The sequence below is a fragment of the Alligator sinensis genome, unplaced genomic scaffold, assembly GCF_000455745.1.
Source record: "Alligator sinensis unplaced genomic scaffold, ASM45574v1 scaffold862_1, whole genome shotgun sequence".
In the NCBI taxonomy this organism is placed as follows: Eukaryota; Metazoa; Chordata; order Crocodylia; family Alligatoridae; genus Alligator; species Alligator sinensis.
The window spans coordinates 358,198-372,496 of record NW_005842066.1 but is presented as its reverse complement, the minus strand read 5'-3'; the positions used below and the strand labels follow the sequence as shown (position 1 = coordinate 372,496).

General features: G+C 43.7%; 1 protein-coding gene across 10 annotated transcripts in view; it reads left to right on the top strand.

The window, feature by feature from the left end:
- The window catches only part of IPO11 (importin 11), a 317,498-nt gene that overhangs the window by 191,577 nt on the left and 111,622 nt on the right, over window positions 1–14,299 (top strand). The gene's annotated exons all lie outside the window — the stretch shown is intronic.

Genomic DNA, 14,299 nt, shown 5'->3' with positions numbered 1-14,299 from the left:
CCCTCTGTCGGGTGGGTGTGCTAGACTTGGCCCAATCTGTCTGCTCCAGTGGAGCAGGGAGGTGTGCTCTAGTGCCCCCAAGCTTCTGGCCTGGGCCACTGTAGGCATGTGGCTGCATTTCCAGAATCAAAAGTGAATGTCTGTTCAATTGCTTATCAGCAGGCATCCACGTTTTCCATTTACTGCAGAAAAACGTGGATTTTCTCCCTTAACAGAGAAAAATGCAGATTTTCTCCTTTTAAGCAGAAAAACTTGGGAAACAACAGGTGCCTCTTGCAGGCTGGCAGAGTTCCAGCCTGCAAGGGGCTGAGGGGAGAGGGAAGAGGGTGATCACAGGCAGGGGGTGCCAAGTACATGTGCGCACACTCACATGCACATGGCAGCCAGGCAGCATAGAGAGCAGCTCCCTCCAGGTAAGTCTATGGGGGGGGAGGTCAGATTGAGGCCCCCACGGTGAGGGAGAGGAGTAGGGCTGGGGCTGGGCGAGCAGGATGGAGTCACAGGAGGCTCACAAGGGAGGCCTGGGGGGGGGCATATTCTCCCCCCCCCCCATTTTGTGTGCAGGGTAGGGGTGGATGCAGGCTCAGGGTTCCCTGCCCTGCTGCCCCCTCTCCGGAGGGCCTTCATGGCCCAGGGGGCGGGACCTGGTGCAGGAGAGCAGAGAGGGGTAAGCAGGTTTGGTGCCAGAGTCCGGAGTCCCAAACTAGCTGTGCCTCCATGGGTAGGTGCCCCCTGCCCGCCCAGCAGCAGCAGGGGGCACAGCTCTGCACCACCACCAGTGCTGCCAAGTGGGCAGGGGGCACCTTGCCTTGGTGGTGCAGGTGGTGTTGAGCTCCCAGGGCAGCAGGGTGGGATGCCCCAAGCCCGCAGCAGGCAGCCCTCATTCTCCAATCCCCAGCTCTAACAGGCTCTGCTCTGGCCATGCTGCCCACAGAGTGGGGGAGTGGGGCAGGAGCTGGACTTTGCTCTGGCCATAGCATCTGCCACCTTCTGCAGGGGGCAGCTGGGGTTCAGGTTCTGCTCTGGGGAAGTGGGGGGGGTTGAGGACCCTGGCCCCACTCCTGTAGCCCTAGCAGCTGGGGGCTCCTTCCAGCAGGGCTGGAGGGGGCAGGGGGCTGTGGCTCGTGAGTGAGGGGCCCAGCAGTACTGAGAGAGGGGTGTCAGGCTGTGAATGCGTTGTGAGGGGCACTAGCAGGGCCCAGGGGCTGTGGATGGGAAGTGAGGGGCACCAGCAGGGCCAGTGGGCTGTTAGTTGGGAGTGAGGGACAGTGGCATATCAGGGTTGCTCAGTGCCACAAAGCAGTGGGGGGCCAAACCATAGCTGGACCCATGTCCTGGTGAGTGAACAGGGCAGGGGGAGCTCTGATTTTCTATGATAATCCCCCCCAAATCAAACGCCAAAATATATAGGTATTTAGAGTTTCATAGATTCATAGATGCTAGGGTTGGAAGGGACCTCAATAGATCATCGAGTCTGACCCCCTGCATAAGCAGGAAGAGAGAGTGCTGGGTCTAGATGACCCCAGCTAGATACTCATCTAACCTCCTCTTGAAGACCCCCAGGGTAGGGGAGAGCACCACCTCCCTTGGGAGCCCGTTCCAGACCCTGGCCACTCTAACTGTGAAGAAGTTCTTCCTAATGTCCAATCTAAATCTGCTCTCTGCTAGCTTGTGGCCATTATTTCTTGTAACCCCCGGGGGCGCCTTGGTGAATAAATACTCACCAATTCCCTTCTGTGCCCCCGTGATGAACTTATAGGCAGCCACAAGGTCACCTCTCAACCTTCTCTTGCGGAGGCTGAAGAGGTCCAGGTGCCCCAGTCTCTCCTCATAGGGCTTGGCCTGCAAGCCCTTAACCATACGAGTGGCCCTTCTCTGGACCCTCTCCAGGTTATCTACATCCCTCTTGAAGTGTGGCGCCCAAAACTGCACACAGTATTCCAACTGCGGTCTGACCAGCACCTGATAGAGGGGAAGTTTATTTTATTATAATGAATGTGATGCACTGGTAGGCTTCCAAATTGCTTTACAATTGTAAACATAACAATAAAACACTGTGTTAAACTGATACCTATACATATAGTGTTGTTTCATTTTAATCATGGAAAAATGTGAATTTGGGGGTTTTTTAATCAGAAACTTTTTGATTTTTTTTTATCAGAGTATTTGCAATTTTTAAACAGAAAAAAAATCTGGATCCCTGCTTATCAATTCAATTTACACAGTTTAAACTAATCTGCCCAGATTGAATTGATTCAGCCTCAGGCTTTTCAGCTAGCCCTGATGTATAAGAACTATTAACTTTTCCTTCTCAAATCCTTGCGTGTCTGTCTCTGGCTCCATCCTCCTACCTCCCTCTCTCCCAGTAGTGACCTGCTGTTTCCCGGGCTCTTCTCAACTCTTCCCAACTATTTCCTAGTTCATTCTCTTACGTTTAGTTGTCTTCCTTAAATTTATTTGTCTCCAGTTTTAACTGGAGATGCATTGCATAGCTTTCCTTTTACCTTGTTCCCTGCAGTACGTACTAGAAAAAGCACCTTTCTCACCTGCTGTAAAGAATTTGCTGCCTCCCTCTTACTTTGGATTGAAATTTGCTATTCCCTCTGCATCTGCAAAACTATTTCAATTTATGCCTCTGAATAGCCATATTTAATAAATGTCTGTAGTGGGGAGCAAGAGAGGTGAGTTAGGAACTCCCTCCCAGAATATAAAGCCTTGATTTAGAACGGCTTGTTCTGGCTTTCTAATAGTCTACTATGTAATTCTAATTTTATAATTCAAGTTATTTGTTCCAGTGATGATGTGGTCTGTTTTGATGAGGGAGCATAGCTGGAATCTGTAACTAGAGTAAGGTCTGGTGCCTTGGCTGTTGCTGGAGGAACATCATTTCAGGTTGGGGAACTCTCTTTAAGCCAGGGCAAGTTTTTTTCCCCATGACTATCTTGAGGCCTAATAATCTGCCATTAGAAGAGAACTAGACAGTCTTTCAGGAGCTTAGGCAAGACCATTCGAAATTGGGTATTTCCCAGTGAAACTGGGAGACCTAAATTTATACATAAACTATGTGGCCTAAAATAGAACTTCTTTAAAGTGCAAGGTCATCAATGGCTTGCCGCTGGGGGACCCCTCCCTCCCCCTGGTCGTGATCTGCTGGTGCCCCCCATGACTTAGGAGGCACCAGTTGCCCATGGTACCTAGAGAGGTTGTGGACTCCCCATCCTTGGAGGTTTTTAAGACTCGGCTAGACAAAGCCTTGCATGGGACGATCTAATTAGGGGTGGTCCTGCTTTGAGCAGGGGGTTGGACTAGATGACCTCCTGAGGTCCCAACCCTAATTTTCTATGATTCTATATATCACTATTATGTAATCTTTAACAGCTTCAAATTCTATAGAAACAGTTCACATATGGCATTAGGGAAATGAGTACATGTCTTGCTTTTCTGTATTTTTAATTAAGTTACTATGTATACTGTATAATTTTTCACGTTACAAGAGCTTTGTAGAACAGCATACACAGGATAATGGAAAATGTACTAGCATTAATTATGATATCAGAATTTTTTTCCATATTAAGGAGATTTAATGTGTACATAAATCTATGACATGAGGCCAGAGTTGGGATTTGGAAGGCCCGTTTTTCTCTAGATTTTTTCTAAAATCTTTACTGAAATGAAGCAAGGGTTTAGTTTGATATGGTCGTATTGACCTGTTTTAAGTAGCTGAAAGAATATCTAACAATCTGTAGATCTCTCATCATTGGTTTATAATACAGGGACTCACTAAATAAATCTCAGCTCCATTCCCATCTCAGTCGCAGACTTCCTATGTGATCTTGGGCAAGCCTATTCCAGATTTGCTTCATTTTCCCATGTGTAAAATTGGGAATTATGATCATTTGCTGCCCAGCCTGTTGGGTGTGTAGCCCCTCCCCTTGACTCGTCTGCCACAACGTTGATGTTAAACTGTCAAGAGAGGGGGGTTTCAGTGGAGATCTTCCTGGGAGGTCCTCCCGACAGGCGGCAGCACTCACAATTGCTTGGCGCGATGTTCCACGGGTCTCTGCCTGCCCTACACCCCATCCACTCGCCAACCGGGTGGATATCCATAAACGGTGATTTTTGGCCCTGTAGGATGGCCTGGGGCCTGCCTTCCCTGGTCTCTCTTGCTTTTTCCCCTTCTCAGAGTTTTTTTTTCTCAGAAGAAATATTCCCCTGAGGAGGAGAGGGCTGCCGGAGCCTGCCTCCTTTACCCCTGCCTCCTCTAGGGGGCTCAAATGCCTCCTTTGCCCTGCTGGCTGCAGGGAACTCCAAGGCTTCCTCTGGCTCCTCTTCCATGGGGAGCTGGAGGACTTCCCCTGCTCTGCCTCCTGCAGGGGGCTCAAAGGTTTCCCTTGCGCTGCCTGCAGGAGCGCAGGCTGTGTCATTCCCTTCCCATGACGGAGCCGCAGCACGCCTAGCGTGCTGCCCACCAGTGCTCTCTCTCTCTGGCTCTCCCCCTGCCCTATTTCTGGCGGGGCTTTTAAACTTTCCCGCAGCGGCCAGTACGACCGCCAGGATTTGTCTGGCTGTTTCCTGTGCTGGAAACAGCTGATTAAACAGCTGGCGTAACACCAGTTCGCGCGGCTGTGGCCGCGATCACGGCTCCTGCTCCGGCTGCCCTGCGGGAGGTAAGTTATCCCTGCCAGGGGTCTGTTCCCAGGGTATGGGACCCGCGGGGGTTACCCTCTCCCCTTTGGGAGCCTGTGGTGGTGCCTCACCGCCACAGGAATTAAGAAAATCTTTTATCTATCTTGTCCACTGCAGGTGTAAGCTCTTTGAGATGAAGGGTGTAATTTGCTTTATGTGGTCTGTGCTATATCATACAATGCCTAGCGTATTGGAGTGCTTTACTGTCTTTGGGTTGGCTCTCAAAGAGTTCTCTAAATACAAGGAAAAAGTTGTTCATTTTAATTTTGTACTTGTTCATGACACCCAATTTGAAAACTCTGTTATTGTTAGATCTTGAAGATAAAGGTTAGTCACTCTTGCATAGTTTTTAAGGTTTTGTTGTCTTATCTTCTCACTGAAATTTAAGGTAAATGGACAAATCCTATTTAAATCCCAACTAAGAAAAGGAGTTTATTAGAGCCCTGATAGACCTAATTATGGAAAAGGCATAGATAGCTACCTTTGATTTAATGACATAGCAACAGATCAACCAGCTTTAGTTTTGTTAGCTGACTACAATACATACCTTTGGTTATTAGAGAAAGGTAGTTAGCTGTGTCAGTCTGAAGTTAGGTAGAAGGGCATCTTAGAGACTGACTCATTCAGAGGCATGAGCTTTCATAGGCTACAACATTGTCAGCTGTTATGAAATTTGTGACTCTCTGAACAGGTTAGTCTCCAAGGTGCCGTGCCTTTTGGTTGTTATGTCACAGTGTAAGCCTGTTAAGATACCCATGGGCAAGATGGGAAGCTATTTACATTATTCAACACTATTTACATTATAACACTAATAATTTACTAAATCTGATTGATTTCAGTATTAAAGGCACTGCTTAAACTGATCTGTGTGTGCCTGCCATTTTGTGAGGGAGCAGCTCATTCTCTCCTTCTTGCATCTTAGGAATGTTCCGAATATTACAGCCTACTTGTAAAAGTAGCCTTGAAATTAATGGGACTTATTCAGTTTCAGAGCCGGTAACAGCACAACAGTTAATGGCAGTTGAGATGGGCATGAAGGATTAACCGCCCAAACTGCATGTTGGACAATTTTCTGATGACTAAATGCACAACCTGTATGCTGCTGAGACATTGTGCACAATAACCCCTTATACAAGAATGTATATTCATTGTCTTCAAGACTGGTTGAAGACACTTCAACATTGACATGTGTATGATATCTAGATATGAGAATCTCTGTTTTTAGAAACTCAAAAGTCCTTCAGTTGGTGGAAAGTATGCAGGGGAGTTTCTTTTACATCAGTACTCTCCTTGCGTCCATAGTGACTATGGGTCCAACACAGGTATGGGAGGCCCACTTGGGAAACCTGATCTTGCAGGATAGATGGTTACAACGAGAGATCCATTTATATGTCACTGCCAAAGTGGTGCCAGAATTTCACTTGAACCAACTTGTTAATCTTTTTTTCCTTTCCAAAACTGCCTTTATTTAAAAGTGAAGAAGTCCTGCCTAAATAAAATGTAATATGAGTTCTTCAGTTGTGCTTGGATACTCCATTTGTCATGCCTGTATTGGTTAGATGTATAGCACCCGTCTCCATTTCAAACAAATTGCTTGTGAGCAGCCAGTCATGAAACACCCAGACAACTACTCAAAGAAACAAAGGAAATTACTTACCTTTTACAACTGAGAGTCTTTGAGATGTGTTGTCTGTATAAGTTCCCTGACCTCCACTTATCCCAAACTACTATTAAATATGCCAACACGGACTTGGCAATTTCAAAAGAATTGAGGCTTAGTTCCACCCTTTATATGCCTTTAGTGCTTTACTGTTTGTGAATGGAAAGAAAGAGTCACAGACAGTGGTCACTGCTGGCTAAAGCATTCTGACCTCTAGCATGTGGGATACACAGATGCCAAATATGCAGTATATATGCATATAGACCAAGGTCTGAAATGTTTTTTGGCAGGGGGGGCCTGCCTGCTCTGGATTGAACAGGCAGTCATTAGGACCCAGCTGCTACTGCCATTTCTACCCATGTGGCATGGCAAAAGCCTCTCTCCACCAGAGTCTGTGCTGCCTGCCTTTAGTTTGGCCCGGGAGAGCTTCCCCTTGCTGGAACTCCAGGGAGCTGACTGATGCATGGTACAGCATGACATGGCACAGGAAGAGCTCCTGTCACTGAATGCCAAGTCTCTGCAGACTAGATCCAAAGCCTCTCCAAGCTGGATTTGGCCTGCAGGCCATAGATTGCTAACCCCTGAGACAGACCACACGCTTTAAAGCAACCCTGTTATAATAGGTAAGTAATCTTCCTTGCTTATCCAAAACTTTAAAAAAGTGAATATCAAAGGTAGTAGTGTCAGGTTCGACCTAGAAACCACTATACAAAGCCCAAGCAAAAGTCTCTGTTATGTAACTAATGCCCATCTGCAATGATAAGGAGGAGACAGTCTTAGATAAAGGAGGCTTGAAAACAAAAGCAGAATCAGAGGACTAGGGCAAAGAGCTGATTTGAATATTGAGAATCACACCCCTGGGTGGGGAGAAAGTATGCTAATGAAACATACATGTATGGAAATGAGATACATAGCTAAAACACAGGTATAGAGACATGCTCAGTAAAGAACTCCTTGCGTCACTCCCTTATAACCATTTAGCAAACAAGAATGCTTATGAAGGTCCAATACTCCTGTATAAAAGATGCTTAGAATTAAAAATCTGTGTGCTTGTTACGTGAAATTATTCCGCTTGCACCTTGTATTGCTAGCAATAAATCTTTATACTTTCGCCCCTGGTATCTTTATTGGCTTTTGCATACCGGGCACGATCCCAGACTTGAGCTGGGGCTCAACAGTAGGTAAAAGCACTGTATGGAATAGGGGAATTCATATGGAGATTGACAAAAAATACAGTTTTGTCACCAAGTGACCAGCCTTTCTGAAACCTCAAATTTAAACAAGGTACAATTTCTAAAGGCAACCTCTTCTAGTAATAGAGGAAAGGGGAAAGACCACAAATTCCATGTTCTGTCATTGATTCTTTTTAGATACACATTTAGAAGCTAGTTTTACATTTCCCAGGCCCCATTTAACTTGCATCCCTCAGTTGCTACAACCATTTCAAAGACTGGCCACAACCCTGTGGAGGCCACTATACAAGGTCTTGAGCAGTTGTGTGCATAACTCTTGAGAATCCAGCCCTTAAGGGAAGTCAGTATGAGGTTCAGTTTATGGCGAAGGGACAGTACCCTAATTCTTGAACCCTTGAGGTTCAAAGCTATCCCTACCATTAATTTAACCCATCAGAAGAAAAGCTTCACCCACTGATAGGACAAATTATCACTGATGTTACTAGGTTAAATGAAGTAACATACAACACCAATAACCAGAACTCTGTGGAATAAAATATATTTGTCTTTCTGTTACATTTTCACTTCTAAATCAGGAGCCTCAAAATTACAAACACAACACTTTGTCTTATTAGACTTTGTGTTGTTTCACAGCTGTTCAGTTTCAGGCGGCTGAGTACTTTACTTAGTTTGTCTTTCAGCAAGTTTTTGAAAGGCAGGTTGGTCTCAGTCAACTAAGCTAAGCTCTTCTCAGGTAGAAAGCAAGAAAAGGAAAAAAGAAAAAGATGGGGAAGGAAAAAATGACATTACAGAGGACTGGTAATAGCAACTAAGCAATGCTGATCAATAATTTTTCAGGATTGATCTGAACATGCTGGTGGTTGTGGTGTTACCTGACTCTTCTCTCTGTTTCTGGAACATCCTTCGGGTTCAGAAAAATGGAACTCTAATGTTGTGATATTAAATGCTGGATTAACAGACGGTGGTGCCATTTGTGCAGGTAAAATTTGGTCCCTTGAGCTAGGCAGTCTATAGATTTAGTTGTTTGGACTATGGCCTGTTAGGTCAGCTTCATTTTTGCAAAGTGATATCCTTGCCAGATAATACCTGCACTCTGCTGCAATAAAGCAGTATGAAGAAACGGAATGACAATCCTATCTCATTAAAACTAGCCAATCAGCATGTCAGTCTGGCAATTCCGTTTCACTATTAGCACCATGGTGGTCTCTTGCTATAACTTTTTGTTACCTTGAAGACCCATATTTGATTTCTTAATTTTAAAATGTGAAATTTTTCTTTTTTTTTAAATAAACACTAGGTCAAACCAAACTCTGATTATCTTACAACCCTTTTGAGCAATTTAGACTATCACTGCTATGTGTGGTTCTGAGAGACATGTAGAGCCTGATGTCAGTTGCAGAGACGTAAGTCAGGCAATGAGGTCTTTGTACATGCACTCATCCACTGGATAGTATATCATAAATGAACCCTACTTGTGACTGCCACTGACTCTTTGATCTTGATACTGTACAGTACCATGCAGAGGCTGCAACGTCTTGTTATGCTATCCATATCTGTGGAAAAAGAGTCCAAGATCTATATCAGTGGATTTCTGCACTTTTTAACAGATAAATATGCATACTGTCACATATAATCCATATTGTGATTGATAGGAACAGAGGTTTCCTTTCTTCTCTTCCTCTAAAACTATAAAAACGCTGAGATGCGGATGAGAGGAGAGAAGCAATGCCACCACAAATAAAAAACGGAGTAGAGGTTAAAGGGATTGGTGTAAGGCAGTGGTGCCCAACCTTTTTGCCCTGCAGGCCAGATGGGTGATACCTGGTCCAGCTGCGCAGAGTGGGGTGGGGTGGGGTGGGGTCTGGCCTGGCCTCAGCCTAGCCATGTGAAGGGTAGGGGTGTAGTCTGGCTCTGAGTCAGCCACCCAGGGCTTGGAAATTGGCAACAGGGGAGGAATGGGAGTATTAATTGCTACAACTTCCTCACTGCCAAATTTCCTGACCCTGGGGAGCCCTGTGGGCCAGATGTCATGGCGCTATGGGCCAGATTTGGCCTATGGGCCAGGGGTTGAGTACCTCTGAAATAAGGCATTGTACAGGTCAGCTGGAATAACACCCATTATGGTGCATGTCTGTTGTAACTGCAGAAGAAAAGAGAAGAATTTTTGTTTTGGAGGGCATGTATTCTAGGATTATGTCTAAATCCATCTGAACCATAAACCTGGATTAGTTTATAGTGGAAGAAGTCTTTTACCCTTCTTTCTCAGAAACTTCTTGCTTCTAACCACTAGCAAAGTAAGGCTTGTAACAGAGGGGGAAGAGAGAAGGCTCCAGGCTTATGTCCAGAAAACTGCCCAAAATATAGCAAGAGGTACATAACATTTTTGGTAGGAAATTAGAAAGAAATCACCATTCCTTTTGCACAAAATGCTCTAAAATCTTATAAATAAGTCGGAAAAAAACATTGTTATATCTATAGCATAGTCTAAAAAATTCTTGGTGTTTCCATATTTAAAATAAAATGCTGATATTTTTCCAGGGAGCTGAATGCAACAGAGTAAATGCCATATTTACCCAGATCCAAGATTACTTTGAATTTAAGACGACACACCAATAATTAGATTGTTCCATAAGGTTCCTTTCTGTTGTATTTTTACTAAGGGTTAGGCCCTGAATCGGGGATCCTCCATATTGTAGTATAATTGCACTCGTTTTCATTGTTCAGTATTTTTCATGTTCATTAGGGCTGTGTAAAGCTTTGGTTCATGATTCGATTCAGAGAAGATTCGGCCTGATTCGGAGGCCGAATCTGAATTCAAATCAAATCGCTAGAAGCTTAAAACTTTCCAAATCAATTCAGAAGAGATTAGGAGATTCAGAAGGCAGTCTTTGAGGGGAAACAGAAACTTAGAAGAGGGAGGGGGAGAAGCAGGGGAGGGGGAGGAGCTGGGGGAAGGACTGACATCTCTAACTGGCCAGCGAGTGCGATTTCTCCCTGACTGCCCTTCCAATCACAGTGTCTGGGGGATGGACATAGATACAGCACAAAAGTGTCTGCAGGCTTTTCTTTCTCTTTCCTGAGCTGTTTCTGCTTCAGCAACAGTGTCTCAAAGGTACTGTGGCTACTGGCCTGGCTTCCTAGTCAGTGGCTTGCTACTTTTTGCTCTTAGAAAGGATTGGACAGGATCTAGTTTAGATTATTTTAGCATCTCTCTACTTCCAATTCATTTGTTTCAATTTATATATATATTTTTTTTTTTCTAGTACTGCTGAAGGAGAAAGCTCAAGTGTTTTCCCTGGCAGTGTGATCCATCACTGTGAAGGGAAGCACACGTTACACACGCTCCGACACACACATCATAGAAGAAGAAAAAGTCAGATATTCATAGAAGAGATTCAGATTATATATAGTAGTTATTAGTTATTAATAATACTATTATAGTTAGTTTACATACAGAGTAAAGACAACACAGAAGAAGTCAGATAGAGATTCAAATTGAGATTAACACACACAACACAGAACTCAGAGTCCTAGAAGAAGGAGGAGGAGATATATTATTTTAGGTACACTATACAGAAGAAGAACAAAAAGTAGTAGTCACATGTTCACATTAATAGCACATCACAGAAGAAGACACCATATGTAGTTATTAATAATCAAAGCAGAGTCCAGTGCACACAACACAGGGGAAAAAAATGTACAACACAAAAGAAGTCACACTTCACATCCATAATTCATAATAAATAATAATACATACATCACAGCACAAAAGTCAGACAGCACATATTTTATATAGTTCTTAATAATCAATCCTAATCAATCAGGCCTTCAGTTTTCACCACCCCCCCCGTGCCCTAAGACAGACACAGTCAGTTGCAGAAGCACCAATGTCATGAGTTTTCCTTTCAGCAGCCAGAGGTGCAGGACCCCAGAACTGAGACTCCCCCTGCACCTATCTCCTTGACAGCTGGCAGGTTTCATGGCCTCAGCAGGGGCCACCATCCCTGCAGTTTTCACCCCACCGCTCCTTAACACACGCACAGTGTCACCCATGTCACGAGTTTTGCTTGTCAGCAGCTTGAGGTGCCGTTTCCCAGAAACCCCTGCACCTGTCTCTTTGCAACTTGGCAGGCTTCAGCAGGGGCTACCATCCCTGCAAGTTTCATCTGAATCAGCCAAAAAATGACAAACTTATAGATATTTAATTGATTCCTCATTATACTCTATGGCCATCTCTCCGAATCAGCGCCGAATCTTCCGAAGCCGATTTGGCTGAATTGTATCGGAAAAGTGATCCAAATCTCCAAATCAAATCACTGGCATCCAAATTGGCTGAATCCGAATCTGAATTGAATAGTTCTCTATTTGCACAGGCCTAATGTTCATGTGTATTGATGTGTAATTTCAGTTACCTTTTTCTTCTCTTCTGTTTTCCGTAAGAGCTGCAGATAGATTTGAAACGACTTGATATTTTCTTTAAATTCTTTAAGCACCAGTCCCACTATCCAAAGAGTGTAGTTATATATCTGGCAGCCAAGGAATATGTACCAATATTGAAACTGGTAAAAATGGAGCCACTTTTAAATGGCTAACAGTGGTACTAAATTTCTCAAAAGAAATCATTACATGTGAAGATAAGGCATGGACAGATGGACAAATAGACTTCTTTCAGCTGATTTTTTTTGTAACTGTTTTGTCTGTCTGCTCCTAACCTGCAGTAAGTGTAAGCCAAACTGCAATAAATTTATCCCTGAAAGCAGATGGTAAATTATTGTAGCTTTGTTTACAATTATTAGAAAGCCAGTGGACAGGTAGAAGAGTTTAAGTGCATTCAACTAAGTATGCAAATCCCCCAGCCTCTTTTTCAGTCGGTGTGATTATGTTGTCTGTCCATGCCCTTCCTAAAAATTTTGCATCCGTTTGTTGCCTTATTTTTGGTGAGACTGATTTAGCAGGTGAGCTGTTGTCCAACAAATTTGGCAGCATTGCTCATTTTTTTGCACCTGCTTTCTGTTCCTTTTGCCCATATTTCCTTTTGCCATTATTTTCCTTTTCTCAGATTTACAGGGTTCAAAGCCACACTAAATGTGGTTCATGAGATTCCAGCAGGTCACCAAGCTGTCTTCTGAACCCTTTTGGTGTATTTTGTATCTGACAAGGCTCCATGCCTTTGTAAAGATTAGGACAGCACAAGAAGCACTGTCTCATTATTTCGAACTACTTACACCCATCTGTATATATATTTAACTTAAAAGCTTTTTTCTTTCCTTGGCATTTCCTCTAAATGTGTTTGTAGAGTATAGTCATATCTTCTTTCAGCTTTCATTTTGCTAGGCTAAGTGAGACAACCTCTTAATATATTTTTATTGATTATTAGACCTTTTGTTGTGTTTTGAATTATTTTTTTCTTGAATACACGTTATCAGAAGTATATAGAAACCACCAAAGAACATGGTGTTAGTATTATGTGTGCCTTTCTTCATGACGGTGTCACAATAATAGTCATGCTGGATTAAATTTAAGACATTCAGGTCTTTGTCTTTCTATCGTTTTTAATTGATGAGCTCCCAGATTTTATGGCAGAAAGTCTCATTAGTCCCTAAGTGCATAACCTTGTTCACTGTACTATTAAATGTAATCTAACTTCTTTCCTCTAGGTCTTCCACTTCTTTCTGTATGACATTCTGATGATCCTTTTTTTTTTTTGCATTGCATTGTATTGCAAATGCCCAGCTTGGCACTGCCTGCCTGGCCACTTGCTGGGACGAGGAGCTGCCTTCCCTCCTAGGCATGTGGTGAAACCCGTGGAAGCCATTAACCACTTCCTAGACTGCTTGCTAACATGGCAATCCCCTGATCAAGCCTGTGGAAGCCATTAATTGTCACGTTAGCAGCCATCTAGGACGTGATTAATGGTTTTTGCAGGCTGGATCTAGCTTGCAAAAGCCGTTTGCTGCATCCTAGACTGCTTAATAATAACGTATCTATTAATGGCTTCCCCGGGCTTGATGAAGGGATTGCCACCTTAGCATAACATCTAGGACGTAGTTAATGGTTTCCATGACTGCTTAATATTGCGGCAATTAATGGCTTTTGTGGGCTTAATCCCCTGATCTTGTGGAAGCCATTGGAAGCCTGTGGAAGCCATTAATTGCCACATTAACAAACCCTGGTTTGTGGCCATCTGTCAATCTCTGATGAGGGGCAGGATTCCTGGGTCCCTCGGCCATCTAGAGGCCTGGCAGGGGGCCCATCGCACTCTTCTCAAAAATAGCAGCTGCCACTGCACTGGGAGCATGAAATCAGGGGGCACCCGCCACGAATTTATTAAGTCCCTACTTATTAACCTCCCTCCAAGCTGGTTTCAGCCTCCTTTCACATGACCCAGTCTGGTCTCTTGCTGTACTAGTTCCTTACCCATTTACTTTTTTTTTTTTTTTTTTTCTAATTGCCATTGTATCCAATTTAACAACAAATTTCCTGTGGGGTTTTGTGTTAAATGCTTTATTGAAATACAGTAGATCTAATCTATTTGGATTTAGAAATTAGATCTAATCTATTTTCTTTGAGAGAGAAGAATTTCAAGTTTGCTTGGTGTAATTTAAAGTATATTTAACATTTATAGCATTTTATCCCATCTTCCACCTGCCTCTGTCTTTAATTATTATTTTGTTTAACACTTGTAATAAACCTTTGCTTACTCATCAGATCACACTGATGAGCCTGTAGGTGCCTAGATTACTTTTTCTTTCTTTTTTAA